The 19972-nt window shown below is 38.8% G+C and overlaps 1 pseudogene; it reads left to right on the top strand.

Moving 5' to 3' along the window:
• The first annotated feature begins 130 nt into the window (after window positions 1–130).
• LOC130709068 (ATP synthase F(0) complex subunit C2, mitochondrial-like) lies at window positions 131–19763 on the top strand (annotated as a pseudogene).
• Window positions 19764–19972: the final 209 nt, after the last annotated feature.

Below are 19972 nucleotides of genomic sequence, written 5' to 3'. Positions count from 1 at the left end.
TGCCCGAACCACTGCGCCTGCGCACCAGGGGAATTGGCCATCTTCGCTGACGTGCGCCGCTGGCCGGCGTCACTCCCCGGACGTGGCTCCTGGAGCTGGGAGAGGCCAGTTAGCCCCTGTGTAAAGGGCGATGGACACAGTCCCACACTGCCTCGCTTCGTCACGTCCAATCAGACTCAAGGAGGGACGTTTCTGCGCAGAGAAATGCATCCTGGCGGTTGTATTCCTTGCTTCCGGAAAGGCGGGCTGTGCATTATGGGTTAGGTAGTGAAGCTCTGTTCTTTCCGCCCTTTGCGCGCGTCCTCTTCAAGGGAACGCGCGTTGGGGATTTCCTGCTCTACGAAGGTACGCGGTTCACGCACGGGACCACACACTTGCTCTAATGGAGGGGGGAAAACGGGCCCTGCTTTCCCAAGAGATAACTTGTTAAAAGCCGACGTGCCGGGGAAGAGGCTGTAGCAACCCAATATGAAGCTAGGCCTAAACATCTCCGCCCCCACGCCAGGTCATACTGAAGATCCCTAATCTTTTGTCAAAACAAGAGAACTCCGAGACATTTTCGTGGACTATTGAAGCTTTTTAAGAGAAGCCAACGGGGAAGGCTTTTCTTGTATTCTCTCCCAGAAGAAGCATGGAAGATTTATTCCCGATGTTAAGAAAGTGGAAAGCTTCCTCACTTAAAAAATATTTACAATCTTAGTGTTTTCCTGACTACAAAATAAGGTATACATCTTGTTTAAAATACACATATCTACACGTATATCCGTAAGTTCCCCACAATCTTCGCCTCCTACATACTTCCTCCATACTGTTGGTGCAGTTTAGGATTAGTAGCACCCCCGACCAACACCCTTATGCTGGTTAAGTCATGCTCACCCACCTTTCAGATCTGTTTAGAGTTTAACTCCCTGGGAAAATACATTCTTGACCTCCTAACTAAATTACTCAGGCTCAAAAAAATCATAACTGCTCTTCACAGTTATGATTTCACATTTAATATTACTATTGACAACCCTCTTCCCCTCTCCCACTTGTCTGAAAACTCTAGAAGGCCGGCCTCTAGCCCGTTTTTATATTACGTTGTGTTCGCTGGGCTTGGCACACCGCGAAACTCACACACGGTTGAATGATAGAGGGATAGCTGAATAAACTATGGTGTATCCGTTACTATTCCTGAGAATACTCTCAGGAGTTAAAGGGATGTAGAACTATAAATTCTAATGAAAACATCTCCGAGATACAGTTACTGAAAAAACGCCAAATAATGAGTAAGTACCGTGAAGGAATATAAAAATGTAGATTTCACCCGGGGTGGGGTGTGTGTGTGTGTGTGTGTGTGAATGCAGAACAATAACTTTCAAGTAGAATCTGCAGTAATGATAGTTACTGGTTACCTATCTAACCTGTGTGGAGCGAGGAGGGCACCTTCCCCAGAGTGAGGGAACCTAGTTTGGGGGCGGTAGTCAAAAGAGCTTTATCTATACTTTTAAAAATCCGCTTTATTGAGATATCATTTACATGCAACAAAATTCACCAATTCTAAGTGTACAATTCTATGAATTTTAACAAATGTATACAATAGTGTAGCCAACACCATAATCATGATATTAATCATTTATATTACCCCCAAAAGTTCTCTCATACTCCTTTGTAGTCGTTCTCTTCCCTCACTTCAAGCTGCTGGCCAACCACTGATGTGCTGTCACTATAGACTTGCCCTTTCCAAAATTTCATGTAAATAGAATACTACAGTATGTAGTCAGTCTTCTGTGTGTGGCCTCTTTCTCCTAGCAGAATGATTTTGAGATTCATCCATGTTATAGCATGTACCAATACTTTGTTTTTTATTGCTGAGTAATATTCCATTGTATGGATATACTACAGTTTCTTTATCCATTCATCAATTGATGGCTCATTTGGGTTGTTTGAAGTTTTGGACTTTTATGAATAAAACTGTTTGAACATTTGAGTACAAGTGTCTGTGAATCTGTATTAATTTATTTTTACAAGATGAATTTATTCATGCACTTATGTAATTTAAAAAATAATCTTTTAATTCAATGACTAAGTTCACCACTGTTTGACATTTATTCTTCCAGATTTTACTCTCTGAAATATTAACATCCCTATATAAATATTAATGGGATTTTATACTGCTAAGCAACTCCTTTTTCAATTTACTAATATACTGTGGCCATGTTAAAATATCAGTACTTACAGATTTAACTCATTCTTTTTAAGGGTTGCATTTCATTGTATGCATGTAAGATTACTTATTTAACTGATCTATCAAATTGTAAAACAGGAATTTCTTTGATCAAAATTCCACTTTCAATAATTTATGGTACCAAAATTTCCCTCAAGTTTCCTACGTGATACTTGTAAGATGTTCAATGTTCATTACAGCACTGTAATGGAGAAAACTGGAAACATCATTTAAAATAAATAAATATATTTTTTTGGCCGTGCAGCTTGTGGGATCTTAGTTCCCTGACCAGGGATTGAATCCATGCCCTCGGCAATGAAAGCGTGGAGTCCTAACCACTGGATGGCCAGGGAATTCCCAAAACAAATATTTAAATACTCCTTTGTTTCTTTTCCTCACTGGTCACTAGTCCAGACATTCCAATTTTGCTTTTGCTTTGCTGCAATTTTATGAATTTATGACAGTAATAAATGAAGACAGTTATTAGACCCATTGCCAGGATAAAGATTTAATTTCTTTTCCTAATAGTGCTATCCTAGGCGATTCTGTAGTTGCTTATTCCAGCTGGTGCATTCTGCAGGATGGGGTTGAATAAGATAAAAACCTGCGAAGTTTCAAAAAGAGTAAGCTTTATATTGTTGAAGGCCTACTGAGTAAAACTACGTTTGGTAGAACTACCCTTCAGAAACTGTCATTTCTCAGGAGTGACCCTGAGCAATCAAAACCAAAACCTTCTTTACTCAGGTGGATAAGGTAAAGCCACTTCACAGATTACAGTGGGTTTATTCTGCCCCCCACTTTTTTTAAAATTTCCAAATGTTCCAGTAATAACATTCTTAAGCAAGGTGAAATTAAATTTCAATTAAATATACAACATTTGAAGAACAGGGAAATGCAAAGGGTAAGCAACTGATTTTTGCACTCAGATTTTTAAACTCTTTAAAAGCAACTTATTAATTTCTGGTGTGCAACAAAATGCTATTTGATTTTGTAATAACTGAAAGTCTATGCAATTACCTGAGAGATCCACATATTTCCCCAGAATTTGACTTAAACGGAATTATAGACTATATCTCCCTTTTTGAGAAGAAAATTTCCTTTTCACTGGAAATACATGTAAAGAGTTGCTTAGCAGTTGAATAACTTAAAATTGCATTTTGGAAGCTTGCTAGATAAAACATTCTTGTATCCTTTAAGTTTTTATGTCTGCTTTGAGTTTTTATAGAATTCCTTAAAACAATGTTCACCTGATCTAAGGGTCTTCTTAAATTGATTTTCTAAATTTCTTGAGACGAATGAAATGGGTCCCCTTCCTCATAACTTCTTCCAAAATATAATCCATATGTTCTGCTTAGTTAAGCAAAACAGATGGAAAGAATCCTGATCTCCATCACTAGCCTCTAAAACCTAAACCAAAAAATCAGATGAAGATGTCAGGAGTAGATTTTTCAGATTTCCCTTTAAGATTTGCTACACATCAAGAAGCTAATGGAGGTTACAAAACAGGATAATGGCCCACTGAAATGTCTCCATTGTAAAGATAAGGATAATCAGAGTCAGAGAGGTTAAGTAACCTGCCCAAGGTATCACAGCTAGTAAGAACTGGGATAAGAACCCATTTCTTCTCATGTCAACACCCTTAACCATGGTACTACTGCCTTTTTTTTTTTCTCTCTTTTAAGTATACTTAAAAGCAAGGGTTCCCATATGGAACAAACAGAATGGAATACCTACTTTAATTAGTGTGAAGAAGCCTCCAAAAGATTTTGAAATTCCCAGATAGCCTCTTTGAAATACTTGTCGTAAAAGGCTAATGAAAAATCAGGTACAAAAGGTATCTAAAACAATAACTAGGTCTAACCCATTATACCCTCCTAGGCTTCCTCATCAAAACATTGGCCCCCAAAATGATGTCTCAATTTCAATCAACTGGGACACTGGAAAAAACTATCCTCAAAAACCCTATGTAAATTCTTCAGCATCAACTTAAATGGCCTCATATGGGTCCCTCCCAGAGTTGATGACTCTCTGAGGGATTTTCTGGCAAACTGCTATGTATTTCCTTAAACAGCCAAGGGGAAACAAAAATTAAAATTGATGTGGTTGTTGAATACCACCAGAAATATTTATTGTTTGTCCTGGATGAAACCTGATAATATATTTGAAAGGATTTGATAACTTTAGGATTCGAAATTTGGCCAGGGCTTCCCTGGTGGCGCAGTGGTTGAGAATCCGCCTGCCAAGGCAGGGGACACGGGTTCGATCCCTGGTCCAGGAAGATCCCACATGCCGTGGAGTGGCTAAGCCCGTGTGCCACAACTACTGAGCCTGTGCTCTCTAGAGCCCGTGAGCCACAACTACTGAGCCCACGTGCTGCAACTACTGAAGCCTGCGTGCCCAGAGCCCGTGCTCCACGAGAGAAGCCACCGCAATGAGAAGCCCGCACACTGCAATGAAGAATAGCCCCCGCTCACCGCAACTAGAGAAAGCCCGCGCCCAGCAACAAAGACCCAACACAGCCAAAAATAAATAAACAAAATAAATAAATTTAAAAAAAAAAAGAAATTTGGCCAAATGGGAGAAGCTGATATTCAGGGCCTCCTAGGAATTTTTTTAGGCCTTCTCTCCTAAGCTAAATATACTCAAAGGGAAAGAGACATTCAAACAATAGGTGAATCGGTGTGTCAGTCCTTTTTGTTAATCCTAAAACCTCCCCATTCATCTTAAAATACTTGTAGACATTGTGACATTAGAAACAGAACTGTCCTGCAGATACACCCCAAAAATCCATCTTGTAAAAAACTTGGATACTTTGTGCCTTTGTGATATAGATTTTATACCCCCATTCTGTCTAGGACCTAAAAGCCATTCTTGGAGATGCAAACATCAGGGAGGTAATTCTTATCAAAAGGGGTAAAAATCATTAAAAAAAAAAAACTTTTGTGACTTTTACACAAATACTAGTAACTATAAGGTCTCTGTGTCTCTGTGCGTTTATATTTATACACGTTGTAAATGTGTGATATTCTCCACCTCTGGATGATATTATCAAAATTAATTTGTAGGGACTTCCCTGGTGGCTCAGTGGTTAAGAATCCGCCTGCCAATGCGGGGGACAAGGGTTCGATCCCTGGCCTAGGAAGATCCCACATGCTGCAGAGCAACCGAGCCCGTGCACCACAACTACTGAGCCCGCACTCTAGGGCCCGGGAGCCACAAGTTCTGAGCCCTCGAGCCACAACCACTGAAGCCCGTGCACCCTAGAGCCTGGGCACCACAACTACTGGGCCCACGCGCCTAGAGCCCGTGTGCTGCAACAAGAGAAGCCACCGCAAAGAGAAGCCCGCACACCGCAACGAAGAGTAATAAGCTTGCTGCAACTAGAGAAAACCCACAGGCAGCAACAAAGACCCAAAACAGCCAAAAAAATAAATAAAATAAAATTTTTTTAAACTGTAAAAAAAAGAAACGCTTATAAAAAAATTTGTAAAGTGCTCTATTTGATTGGCTTAAAAACAAACAAGTGCATATATATATATATAAATTAAGGATTGGGTATTCTAAAACTCAGAAATATAGAAACTAACCCAGATGTTTTTCAACTTTGTGTGATCTAAGATAAATTAAAGCTAGTTTAAGTTCACTGGTGTAAAAACAGGCACGTTTCCAGAATTATCAGCATCAAGTATAAAATTTTTTATTTTACCTGGGTTAACTGGTCAGGTAGGCTCATGTTGCCTCTTTTAAAATATGTGTCAGCAGGAAAGTAATCAAAGTATGATTGTTAGGAGCAAGTAACAGATATAAGATAAACCGGTTTTAGGTGAACTCTTTAGCAATAATTATATTTTATGCGTACTTAAAAAAAATTTCCCAGATCTCTCTGGTTACTTGAAACTTTAAAGATTTTGCAAGTTAAATTAAATAATAGGGTTTATTGAATATCTGGATCATTTCCAAATGGGATAAAATACTGATACATTAATTGCTAAATATAGGTTCATCTACTTTTGGCTTCCTACTATAGAGAAACTAAAGAAAAAGGAGAACATGCTTGTAGAAATAAAAGTTTCCAAGGGTTAAAAGTTATAATTAATGCATGTATTATAATTAAGACTACTGGAAGTAGTAGAGGAGACAGCTCTGTATGTAAGGACAGCATGATGTGTTTTTGGTTAAGAGGTTTGAGGAATAAAGATGCGAATTTGTTGAAGGAAATGAGAGTAATTTTGTCTAAACTAGAACTTCTGGTTATTTCAGAAGACAGTGAGAGAGAATTTTGCCTTGTGTAATCAAGCTGGATAAAACTGAATTATAAGGGTTTTTAAATTACGCTTTAAAATTAGTAGTGTACTTAACGTAAAACTAAAATTTGATTTCCTTTTATCTGTTAAAAGGACAGTGTTTTTTTTATCATTTTGGCCAAATAGATAATTAAGTATTGTTTCATGATCTGTGATCCTATTTAGTCAAGTGTCCAAACTTTTGATATTCTTTGATAGCTTCCCCAAATCAAATGCTATATGAAGTCCTTTTGATCTCTAGTTAACTTTGGGATTTCTCAGGGGGCCCCTGAAATATCTCAAAGAATTTACTCTCTCACCTCATAAAAAGGGAGATGTTAAACTAATTTAGGCTTATTTGATATGTTAAATTACATGGGAAGCATTGTCAAATAAGTAACATTAAGCCTTCTTTATGTTGTGTCTGTATAGATATGTGTTAATAAGTGTTCCAGAAATTGTATGAAATTCCTGGAAGTCTGATATGTCCTGGCATAATGTTGTCTGTCATCAAAATTGAGGCTCACATGAAAAGGACTGAACTTGAATATCAGGGAAATGCCCTAGCTTTTATGCAAAGGCAGTAGCAACAGAATCCGTAAAGATTGTGGTACCTGTGGATGACGTCTATTCTACTTCTGGGAAAAAAAAAAAAAAAAGACCCCTCATTGCCAGACCTTTGCCATTCTGATATCCTTCCAACATGGCAAAGGTCTGTTCCAGAAACAGAGAAATTAAGATGGGTAAACAATGGCTGTAATTTAAACAGTCATGGCTATAGGAAACCCAAGACAGCCACTTGGTTCTTCCAGGCTCTCTGGCAAACCCCAGTTTTCGTTTTTTGCATTCCTTCTGCACAGGCCTCATCTCTTCCCTCTGGACCCTTTGAACACCTGCAGCTGGACTTCATTCAACTGCCACTTAATATGGGTTATCAATACGTTTTTGTTATTGTATGCATGTTTTTCAGATGGGTTGAAGCCTTCCTCTGCCATAAGGCTTGATGCCCTCACAGTGGCAAGGAAATTGTTTGACAGTGGGTTTCCCACTTTGGGTAGTAGACCTTTCACAATCTCCACTGATCAAGGTACCCACTTCATTGGGCAAATGATATGAGCCTTAATGAAAAACTGACAAACTTCTTGGAATTACCACTGTCCCTATATCACCCTCAATCATCGGGTAAGGTCAAGAGAACTAATGGAAATACTGGTTTCAAGCAAAGCAAGTATTAATTACATGGGACTGCATAAACTCAGGAGGATGCTCTAACATTTTGGATTTCCAGATTTAAGGAAACCTTTTCTCTGAAGCTATCTAGGACTTAATGACAGTTTGGTAAAGTATACCTTTGTGAACGAAGATGAAACATTTACTTTTCTCCCTACCTGGTCCCTCCAGAATTCAGAATCTCTCAGTGAATATTCTTATTTTCATGACAATATATTTATCTGCATAAGTTCAATAAGAATCTGTTCTCCTTCTCACACTGCACCCAAACCATATGAATATGAGGACTACAGAGAGCAGTCATATAAATGTAAGGAATGTGGGAGAGCCTTCAGTTACCACAAATCTGTTCCTATGAAAGGACTCACCCTGGAAGAACACTCTGTGAATGTAAGCAATGTGGAAAAGCCTTCAGTTAATACCAGTCTATTCAAAGACATAAAAAGAGTCACATTGGGGAGAAACCCTATGAATGGAACAATGGGTAAAGCCTTCAATTGTTCCAATTATGTTAAGATAAATGAGAGAACTCATACTGGAGAGAAACCCTATGAATGCAAGGAATGTGGAAAAGCCTTCAGTTACTGCAGTACATTTTGAAGCCATGAAAGAACTCAGAATGGAGAGAAATCTCTTGAATGTAAGCAAAGTGAGAAAGCCTTCAATTTGCCCAAATCCTTACAAAATCACGTGAGAATGAACACCAGGAAGAAACGATATAAATGTGAAAAACATGGGAAATTTTTCAATTTCAACAAATACCATCAAAGTCATATGTAAACTCCCACTGGAGAGAAATCCCACGAATGCAAGTAATACTGGAAAGCCTGATGTAAATTAATTCACATATAATGCTTCTGAAAATTCACAATATGAATGAAAGTTATCAGTTATAAATATATATATTTTTTAATCAATCCCTCATTCATAAAGTAATTCTGTGGAGCATGGATTCTGCTTGTTACTTTTACCAATGTACACTGAACTGAGATGATTCTGTAAGTACTTTTAGCCCTAGTACATAAGTTTAATAGGTCATGTTTTTTCATTAAATCAGTTAATAACATTTTTGTCTTTCCATTATGAAGTTTGCTGGATCCATGGGTAAATTGAAGTGTACTTTGAATATGCAAGTAGCTTCAATTTTTATATAATTAAAAAACTGTTTTCTAAGTAAGGGGTCATTGAAAAATGACACTCTGACATTTGTTGGACTTTTCCAACCGGCCTCCTGTGGGAGGTTCTGGATATCTTACCCATTATATATATTTCACCTTTCCTATAAGAAAAATTACATTTTGTTGGCCAGAAGAGCCTTTTTCCATTTTCCTTGCTAGTAAATAGTTGACATAAATTTGTTAAGTATACAAAGGTTGTTATATCGTCACATGTGAAGTATTCTTTTCATCTTTTGCCTTCTGTTCTTTGTCATTACTTCTAATTGGGATATGAATAACGGACTTTGCATTAACAAGGGGGACCTATGATAGGACAATAAAATCTGGAGTTGGAGATTACCATTCTGGATTGTATCCTGTCAACATAGGTAATGTTATGAAGTACATTTTTTAAAATCTACTGCTTTTATGGCTCCATGTTAGAATTCATGGAATCTATGGAAGAAGGAGGAAAATAACAGCTCTTGTTTTATTGAATAGCAAAGGAAATCAAAAAAAAAAAAAAAAAGAAATAAAGAAAAAGAACCTGTTCTCCTTGTAAAAGGACACAATTACCAAGGCTTTCACTGGAATGTAATGTTTGAGAGAAACGTACATAGCCTCATATGACCAGACAGCTTCAAGGAACTGTATGGAAAAATCAAGCTGTTATTTTGCTTACAAGGTTCTAGCAAAGCAATCTTACAAAAATACTTATATGGCCAATCACTGTTCTTGCTGCATGTATATAAATCATCAGGCCAAGTTTAATACAAACAAATTTAGTTTTACTGTGATTATAGTAAAAAAAATGGGAGTAATTATAGAGAGAAAAATTAAGTTTTTACCTTTGTAGATATTAGATTTTAGTGCTGTTAATTGTCACACCTCTATACTGGACTCCCCTGGCCTAAGGTATTGCCTGTGGTCTTGCTGACTGTTCATAATACCACTTTTGGGAAACATAAACTCACTCCACATGAGATAATCATGGGCAGACCAATGTCTATTGGTATACAACCTTCTGCTGATCCTCTGTAGTCCCATGCTAGTATGATCAGCTACTGTAAGTCTTTAATATCTTATTTTCAAGCCTATTACCAACAGGTTAAAGAAGCTTTCCCATATTCCAATTTAGGGAAACCTTGTTGGTCAGAGTCTGGAGCCTGGTGACTGGATATTCTGGAGGCATTATCAGAAAAAAAAACACCCTCAAGCCCCACTGGAAGGAAACTTACCAAGTGCTTCTGGCCACTTGCACTGCTGCAAAACTAGAAGGCAATAAGCCTTGTATACATATATCATAGCTAAAGGAGGCTCCAACTGACATCTGGTCCTGTACAAACACTGGAGACCTCCAAATCAAGTTGACAAGGATGAGAAGTAGTGGACATCGATGTAGACTGCTTCCATCCAAGACACCAGATCAAGATTTCCCATTTCAGCTAAACACAAAATCTTTTCTTCTCTTTCCTTTATTCTGGCACTGACTTGGAAAGATAACGTCATCAGCCATATGTTCCAGGCCATTGCTAAGGAAGGTAATCTCTAGAATTTAGAACAACTTTTTATTGCAAGCTAGGAAAAAAATCTAACCGACCCCGGCCTTAAATGGGCAAATGCAACAATTCTTGCAGATGAATCCATTAACAATGCCACCTTAGTGGACAGGATTTATTTTTTGGTGGTTATCGTTCTCCTTGGGCATATGAATGCCTAGATGGCTGGTGCACAGCTGGGCAATGCTTCCTAAGTTACCTAACTGTGACCCTAACTGTTCTCGAAAGGGCCTACCAGGAGGCATTTATGATTCAGGATTTGCTTCCCTTGGCAGGTCCCTACTTCCCTGGTTAGGAATAAATACAAATGAGGCTATGATCAGGAACCTTTCCTTAACTCTTGAAAGTACAGCAGGATCCACTGCTAAGCAACAGCCTCCTAGCAAAGATCCTTGGACTTTCTGGGGGGGTTGAAATTCAGTTACATATTAAGCAAGCCACTTGGCTTAAGAAGATGACTCTGAATGGGGTCTTTGATTGGTTTGGGTCTTGGAGACCATAGCTTCAAAGTCCACTCCAAACACTGGAAATTATCCTGCTTATTATAATCATAGTAATCCCCCTGGTGCTTTGTATCCTCTCAAAAGCTTTAAATGCGTGTTTGCAGCCACTAACCACCATGCAAATGATCACCCTAAGACTAGAACAACAGAAAAGAAGCAAAGAGAGTAACCAATTTAAGGATTATGAACCATGACCTGTGAATGTCACAGGGCTTAAGGAAAAATGTCATGACCTATGGATGCAGAGAGTGACCTATGGCAGCTGAGAGTGGCACTAATGCCTTAATTTTTTATCACATCTCATTTATGCTGAGAGTTTGATCAGAAGGGAGGAATCGTTAAAGAAGAAGCAGACCCAAAATGGAGTCATTTGCTTCCCCTTACCCACTACAGCAAACCAGGACTTAATTGCTGTTCCAGCTCCTCCCAGAAATGACCTTTTGTTTAACAATGGTTAAAGAAATTATTAGGTAGCATGAAGCTGAAATGTCTAAGACTGCTATGTACCATAACAACATCAACATCATTTTTTATTTCAGAAAACCTTCTTCCCCTTACCCAAATCTCCATCTATCCTGACTGTATAAATATTTCAAATGTCTCATAATTACTCACATATCTCCCATGCTACAAAACAGAAATGAATTTACTCAAAAAAAATTTTCCTCCAAAAATTAGATTTACTGACTCATGTCTTCATGGTAAATGATGGTTGATAGTGAAACAATCATCTAACATTAAATTCAAATATCTGTATGGTTCTCAAATTTTAACATGCATCAGGATTCCTTAGAGGGATTGTTAAAACCAGATTGCTGGGACTCTCACTTCTACTCAAGATAAAGTAACAAAGACCAGATTTACCCCCTCACCTAACATAATTTTTTAAAAAACAGACAAAATTTATTAAACAATGGTTTTCAAGACCCTGGACACCAGGCAATGAAAAACAATGATTCCTGAAAGACAAAACAAATGCAGTAAGGCTTGAATCTGAGACTGCCCCTGCTTACTGCCTTGAGAGTGTTTCCAGGCCATAGCACAGAAAGGGGAACAGAGGGGTAGGCTGGTGAACTCCTTGAGCTGAAAGTCTGAGAAAACCAAACTTTAGGGCAGAATGCCAGGCAGGAGAGAGCAAAGAAAGAAAAATACCTTGTATAGAAAGAGATCTACAGAAGATTCCCCTAGAATATTCAGCAGAGTACCGTTAAGTACATGCATGTGCGGAAACGACCGAAAAGCCAAAGACTCATCAAAGGATTAAAGAGAACAGTGCCTGTTCCCATCAGCAAGACTGAAAAAACTCATAATTCATGGGTTAGTGAGTAGGATACTCAAGAAGGTCTCCCCTCAGTAGTGAAGAATAATTAGTTCTATATTGAGCACTACTTCGAACCTATCTAACAAGTCATAAAACACCTAAAAGGACCAAATTGTTTGCAAATAGCTTAACTGCACCCTAGAACAAAGCTCAAGAAATTTTTAAGAATACAAAAATATCCAACGTCTAACAAGGTAAAATTCTGGCATCTAACCTAAGATTATTATTTTTTTAATATTTATTTATTTTATTTTATTATTTATTTTCTTTATTTTTTTGGCTGCATCAGGTCTTAGCTGCAGCACTCAGGATCTTCGTTGAGGCACGTGGGAGCTTTTCGTTGCAGCACATGGATTTCTCTCTAGTTGCAGCACGTGGGCTCCAGAGTGCGTGGGCTCTGTAGTTTGCAGCATGCAGGCTCTCTCGTTGAGGCACGTGAGCTCAGTAGTTGTGGCGCGTGAGGGCTTAGTTGCCCTGTGGCATGTGGGATCTTAGTTTCCTGACCAGGGACTGAACCTGCGTCCCCTGCATTGGAAGGCGGATTCTTTACCACTGGACCACCGGGGAAGTCCCTAACCTAAGATTATTGAGTATACAAAGAAGCAGGAACATGTGACCCATAATATGAGGTAGTCCATCAAAATGAACTCAGAACTGACAGAGACGTTATCTTAAATAAGTACAGGACTTCCCTGGTGGTGCAGTGGTTAAGAATCCGTCTCCCAGTGCAGGGGACACGGGTTCGAGCCCTGGTCCGGGAAGATCCCACATGTCGCGGAGCAACTAAGCCTGTGTGCCACAACTACTGAGCCTGCACTCTAGAGCCCACGAGCCACAACTACTGAAGCCCGCGCGCCTAGAGCCCGTGCTCTGCAACAAGAGAAGCCACCGCAATGAGAAGCCCGCACACAACGAAGAGTAGTCCCCGCTCACCGCAACTAGAGAAAGCTTGCGCACAGCAACGAAGACCCAATGCAGCCAAACATAAATAAATTTTTTTTAAAAAAGTACAGACATGAAAGACAAAAGAAAGACATAAATCAAGCTTCTAGAAATAAAACCTACCATGTCTGAGATGAAAAATACACTAGATAGTTAACTGCAGATTAGACAATACAAAAGAGAAGACTAACTTAAAGGCATAGCAATACAAAAGTATCCAAAATGAAATACACATAGAGGAGTAAAACAAAAACATGAAAAGCATCAGTGAGCTGTAGGACAACGTCAAGCAGCCTAATACGAGAGTAAGTGATGTCCCTGAAAGAAGGGAAGGGGGTCAGAAAAAATACTTGAAGAAATAATGACCAAGTTTTCCAAATTTGATTACAACTATAAAACCACATATTCAAGAAGCTCAACTGACCCCGTACAAGAAACCTGAATAAAACTACATCATGGGCTTCCCTGGTGGCGCAGTGGTTGAGAATCTGCCTGCCAATGCAGAGGACACAGGTTCAAGCCCTGGTCTGGGAAGATCCCACATGCCACGGAGCAACTGGGCCCGTGAGCCACAACTACTGATTCTGCGTGTCTGGAACCTGTGCTCCGAAACAAGAGAGGCCACAACAGTGAGAGGCCCACGCAATGCAATGAAGAGTGGCCCCCGCTCACCACAACTAGAGAAAGCCCTCACACAGAAACGAAGACCCAACACAGCCCAAAATTAAAATTAAAAAAAAAAACTACATCAAAGCCTATCATTATCAAATAACTCAAAACCAGTGACAAAGAGAAAATCTTAAAAGTAGCAAGAGAAAAAGAGACTTATCAGCTACATAGGAACAAAGATAAAGATGACATATTTCTCACTGGAAATAATGCAAGCAGGAAGACAGTGGAGCAGCATTTTAAAATACTAGAAGGAAAAAAGAACAGCTTAGAAATCTATATGCAGCAAAAAACATCATTTAAAAAGAAGGTAAAATAAAGATATTTCCAGACATACAAAAGTTGAAAGAATTCATCAACAGCAAATCTGCACTACAAAAACGTTAAAGGAAGTTCTTCAGGCAGAAGGATAATGATACCATAAAGAGCTACACAAAGGAATAAAGAGCACCAGAAAAGGTTAAGTATAAGAGTATACATGTAAGAATTTGTTTTCTTACTATTTAAAACTTAAAAAAAAAATGAACTATTTAAACAAAACTAACAATAATGTATTGTGGTATTTATAACTTACGTAAAAGTAAAATCCATGAACAGTAATATTACAAAGGCTGGAAGGAGCCAAACAGAAGTACACTATTCTAATATTCTATACATCAAGTGGCATAATATCACTTGAGGGGGAACTGATAAGTTACAAATGTGTGCTGTAAATCTTAAAGCAACTACACTAAAATAATAAAACAAAGAGTTATACTTAATAATCCCACAAAGGAGATAAAACGAGATCATAAATATTCCATTAATTCAAAAGAAGTCAGAAAAAAAGGAAAAGGGGAACAAGAGCAGATAATACAAACAGAAAACAAATAGCAAGATAATAGATTCAAATGTTTTTTTTTGTAACCATAGCAATAATCACAGTAATTGTAAATGATATACCAATTAAAAGGCAAATTTTGTGAAATTGGATAAAAAAGCAAGAACTAGGGAATTCCCTGGCAGTCTAGTGTTTAGGACTTGACACTTTCACTGCAGTGGGCCCAGGTTTGATCCCTGGTCAGGGAACTATAAGACCCCACAAGGCGTTCAGTGTGGCCATAAAAAAAAAAAAAAGCAAGAACTATGTTACCTACAAAAGTATTTTATTTTATTTTGTTGAAGAGCTGGCTCTTTGTAAAAAATATTTATTTATTTATTTATTTTGGCTGCACTGGGTCTTAGTTGTGGCAAGCAGACTCCTTAGTTGAGGCATGCAGGCTTCTTTTTTTTAATTTTTATTTTTTTATAAATTTATTTTATTTCTTTCTTTTTGGTTGCATTGGGCCTTCATTGCTGCGTGCAGGCTTTCTCTAGTTGCAGTGAGCGGGGGCTACTCTTCGTTGTGCTGCGTGGGATTCTTATTGTGGTGGTCTCTCCTGTTGCAGAGCACGGGCTCTAGGCATGTAGGCTTCAGTAGTTGTGGCATGCGGGCTCAGTAGTTGTGGCTTGTGGGCTCTAGAGTGCAGGCTCAGTAGTTGTGGCACATGGGCTTAGGTGCTCCACGGCATGTGGGATCCTCCTGGACCAGGGCTTGAACCCGTGTCCCCTGCATTGGCGGGCAGATTCCCAACCACTGTGCCACCAGGGAAGCCCCCATGTGGACTTCTTAGTTGCGGCATGCGGACTCTTAGTTGCAGCATGTGGACTTCTTAGTTGTGGCATGTGAACTCTTAGTTGTGGCATGTATGCGGGATCTAGTTCCCTGACCAGGGATCGAACCTGGGCCCTCTGCATTGGGAGTGCAGAGTCTTACTCCCTGGACCACCAGGGAAGACCCTACAAAAGTATTTCAAATGTAAAAATACAAGTAGGTAAAAGTATGGAAAAGATATATCATGCTAACAGTAGTCATAAGAAACCTGGAATTCTATTAATATCAGACTAGATTTCTGAGCAAAGTATACACAAATCTACAATTATGGTCAAGAGATTTCAATAGCCCTCTCTTAATAACTGACAGAACAAGAAGGCAGAAAATCAGCAAGGATGTGAACAACACTATCAACAAACTTGACCTAACTGACATTTATATAACACTCTACCCAACAACAGCAAAATACACATTGTTCTCAAGTGTACCCAGAACATTTACAAAGATAAACCATATTCTGGACCATAAAATGAATCTTAAAAATTTAAAAGGACTCAGATCATACCAAGTATGTTCTCAGACCACATTAAATGAAATTTGAAATCAAGAACAAAAAGATTTTTAGAAAATCTATAAATATTTAAAAAGGAAATAACACTTCTAAATAACCCATGGATCAAAGAAATCCTACAGGAAATTATAAGGTATTTTGAACTGAATGAACATAAATATAGAACATATCAGAATTTATGGGATGCCACTAAAGCAGTACTTAGGGGAAATTGTATAGCACTAAAAACCTCTATTAGAGAAGAGAAAAGGTCTCAGATCAATGACCTCAGCTTCTATCTACCTTGAGAAACAAAAAAAAAAAGAAGACCAAATTAAAACCAAAGTAAGCAGAAGAAAGGAAAGACAAAAGTAAGAATCAATGAAATGGAAAACAGAAAAACAGAAAATCAATATAACCAAAATCTGGTTCTTTAAGAAGATGAATAAAATTCATAAACCTCCAGTATCAGGAATGAGAAAAGTTACATCACTATAGTTTCTACAGATAATAAAAGAATAACAAGGGAATATTATGAACAATTTTATTCCCTTAAATGCCACCACTTAGAGGAAACGGACACAGTTCTTGAAAAACACAAAATACCAAAGCTCACTCAAGAAGAAATAGATAACCTTAACAGCCTTGTATTTTCAACTGTATTAACAGTTGAAAATGTAAACACCTTCCCACCAACCATCATTTAAGGAAGAAATAACACCATTGTGACACAAAGTCTTCCAACTCACTCCATGAGGCCTGATACCAAAACCAGACAGTCATTACAAAAAGACTACAACCCAACACTGCGCATGAACACAGATGCAAAAATTCTAAACAAAAATTTAGCAAATCAAATCCAAAACTATATTAAAAGGATAACATATCAAGGCTAAGTGGGGTTTAATCCCAGGAATACAGTTGGTTTAACATTCAAAAGTTGATCAGTGTTAACAAACCAATCATATTCACAAAATGAAAACAAAACAAAACCATATAATCATCTTGATAGATTCAGAAAAAGCATTTAAGGGCTTCCCTGGTGGCGCAGTTGTTGAGAGTCTGCCTGCCAATGCAGGGGAAACGGGTTCGAGCCCTGGTCTGGGAAGATCCCACATGCCATGGAGCAACAAAGCCCGTGAGCCACAACTACTGAGCCTGCGCGTCTGGAGCCTGTGCTCCGCAACGAGAGGCCGCGACAGTGAGAGGCCCGCGCACCGCGATGAAGAGTGGCCCCCGCTCACCGCAACTAGAGAAAGCCCGCGCACAGAAACAAAGACCCAACACAGCCAAAAATAAATTAATTAATTAATTAATTTTAAAAAAAAAAGAAAAAGATAAAGCATTTAACAAAATCCAGAGTCCATTCCTGATAAAAACTCAGCAAACTAGGAATAGAAGAGGACTTCATAAACTTGATAAAGGCCATCTACAAAAAACCTACAGCTAATATCAGACCTAATGATAAAAGTCTGAATGCTTTCCTTTAAGATCAGGAATAAGACAGATGTCTAGTCTCATATATGTTATTCAACATTCCATTGGAGGTTCCAGCCAGTGAAATCAGGCAAGAAAAATAAACAAAAGTCATCCATATTGGAAAGGAGAAGTAAAACAGTCTTTATTCATAGATGGCATGATCTTCTATGTAAAAAAATATGATGGAATATGCCAAAATAAAGTTACTAGATCTAATAAATGAGTTTAGTAAGGTAGTGGGATACAACATCAATATACAAAAATCAACTATATATTAGAATTTTGAACTGGACTTTTTAATGAAAATTGAAAACTGAATTTTATAAAGTGATACCATTTACAACAATATCAAACATATGATAGGAATATGGGTACATCTGACAGAAGATGTGAAAGATATGTACCTTGAAAACTATAAAATACTGCTAAGAAATTAGAGAAGACATAAATAAATGGAGAGATATATTTTGTTCATAGATCAGAGACAATATTAAGATGTCACTTCTCCCCCAATTTACAATCCCAATCACCAGCAGTAATTTGTGTAGAAATTCATAAATTTCTGCTTCTTCAAAAGACCTGTTTCATGAAAACGAAAAAAGGCATTAATTTTGGAGAAAAATTTTGTAGACCGTATATCTGAAAAAGAATTTGCATCAAGAATATATAGAGAGCTTCCCTGGTGGTGCAGTGGTTAAGAATCTGCCTGCCAATGCAGGGGACACGGGTTCGAACTCTGGTCTGGGAAGATCCCACATGTTGTGGAGCAACTAAGCCCGTGCGCCACAACTACTGAGCCTGCACTCTAGAGCCCTTGAGCCACAACTACTGAGCCCATGTGCCACAACTACTGAAGCCTGTGCGCCTAGAGCCCGTGCTCCACAACAGGAGAAACCACTGCAATGAGAAGCCCACGCACTGCAACGAAGAGTAGCCCCCGCTCACCGCAACTAGAGAAAGCCTGCACACAGCAACGAAGACCCAATGCAGCCAAAAAATAAATAAATTTATTTAAAAAAAGAAAAAAGAATATAGAGAGAACTCTCAAAATTCAACCAGTAGAATTTAAACAACTCAGTCTTTAAAAAGAGCAAAGATTTTAACAGACAATTTACCAAAGAACATATACAGATGACTAATGGAAAGCACGTGGAAAGATGTTCAACATAACAGGTCATTTGGGAAATGCAACTTACAATCCCAGTGAGACAACAATACAAGCATATTAGAATGGCTAAATTTAAAAAGGCTGGGCAAGGAATTCTCTGGTGGTCCAGTGGTTAGGGCTCCATGCTTCCACTGCAGGGGGCACAGGTTTGATCCCTGGTCGGGGAACTAAGATCCTGCAAACTACACGGCATGGCAAAAAAAAAAAAAAGGCTGCGCATACCAAGTGTTGAGTAGGATGTGCAGAACCTGAAACTCTCATACACAGTTGGTGGAAACAAATTAGTACAACCACTCTGAAAAACAGTTTGGCAATTTCTTAAAAAGTGAAACATTCACCTACCATATGATTCAGTTATCACATGCACTATCACTCCTAGTATTTACCCAAGATAAAAGGATATATATGTCCATACAAAGACTTGTACATGAGTGTTCATAGCAGATTTGTAATAGACAAAAACTAAAAATGACCCAAACGTCCATCAACAGGTGATTGGATAAGAAATTTGTGTTATAGCCATATAATGGAATACCACTGGGCAATAAAAAGAATCAACTATTTAAACATGCAGTATGAACGAATCTCAAAATCATCATGCTGAGTGAAACAAGTCAGATCACTCTCTGCACTGGGAGCCACTTTCCTGCCACAGCCCCTTACTCCCCTCTCTGGTGAGGAGTACCTCTGAGCTGCTGGGCCGACCACTGTCTGCAGTAGTGATGAAACAACTGCAGAAGCTGACAGATGAGAGCCTCAGCAGCTTGGCAGCCTCAGGGTTCTTGACCTCCCCTTTCCCTAGGCATAGCTTCCAAACCAGTGCCATTTAAGGGACACTGACACAGCAGCCACGTTCACTGGGGCTGGGGCTGCCACAGTTGGGGTGGCTGGGATTGGCACTGTGTTTGGGAGCCTCATCCTTGGTTATGCCGGGAACTCTCCTCTGACGCAACAGCTCTCCTCCTATGCCATTCTGGGCTTTGCCCTCTTGGAGGCCATGGGACTCTTTTCCCTGATGGTAGTCTTTTCCATTCTCTTTGCCATGTTAAGGAGCCCTCTCTAACTCCCATAGTTCTTTCTACCGTGTCTAATTGGCCCTGTATGTTCCTTTTCCTACACATCCCCAGGCAGCCTGGGGAAAGTGGTTGGCTCAGGGTTCAACAGAGGGAAGACAAATAAATACTATGTTAAGATGTTAAAAAAGAAAAGAAAAAAGCCAGATCAAAAAAAGAAGTACATACTGTGTGTAAAACCTAGAAAATACAAACTAAT

This window comes from Balaenoptera acutorostrata, chromosome 10 (genome assembly GCF_949987535.1).
Source record: "Balaenoptera acutorostrata chromosome 10, mBalAcu1.1, whole genome shotgun sequence".
NCBI classification, from domain to species: domain Eukaryota; kingdom Metazoa; phylum Chordata; class Mammalia; order Artiodactyla; family Balaenopteridae; genus Balaenoptera; species Balaenoptera acutorostrata.
The sequence above is the reverse complement of the archived record's forward strand: the minus strand, read 5'-3'. Positions and strand labels throughout refer to the sequence as shown.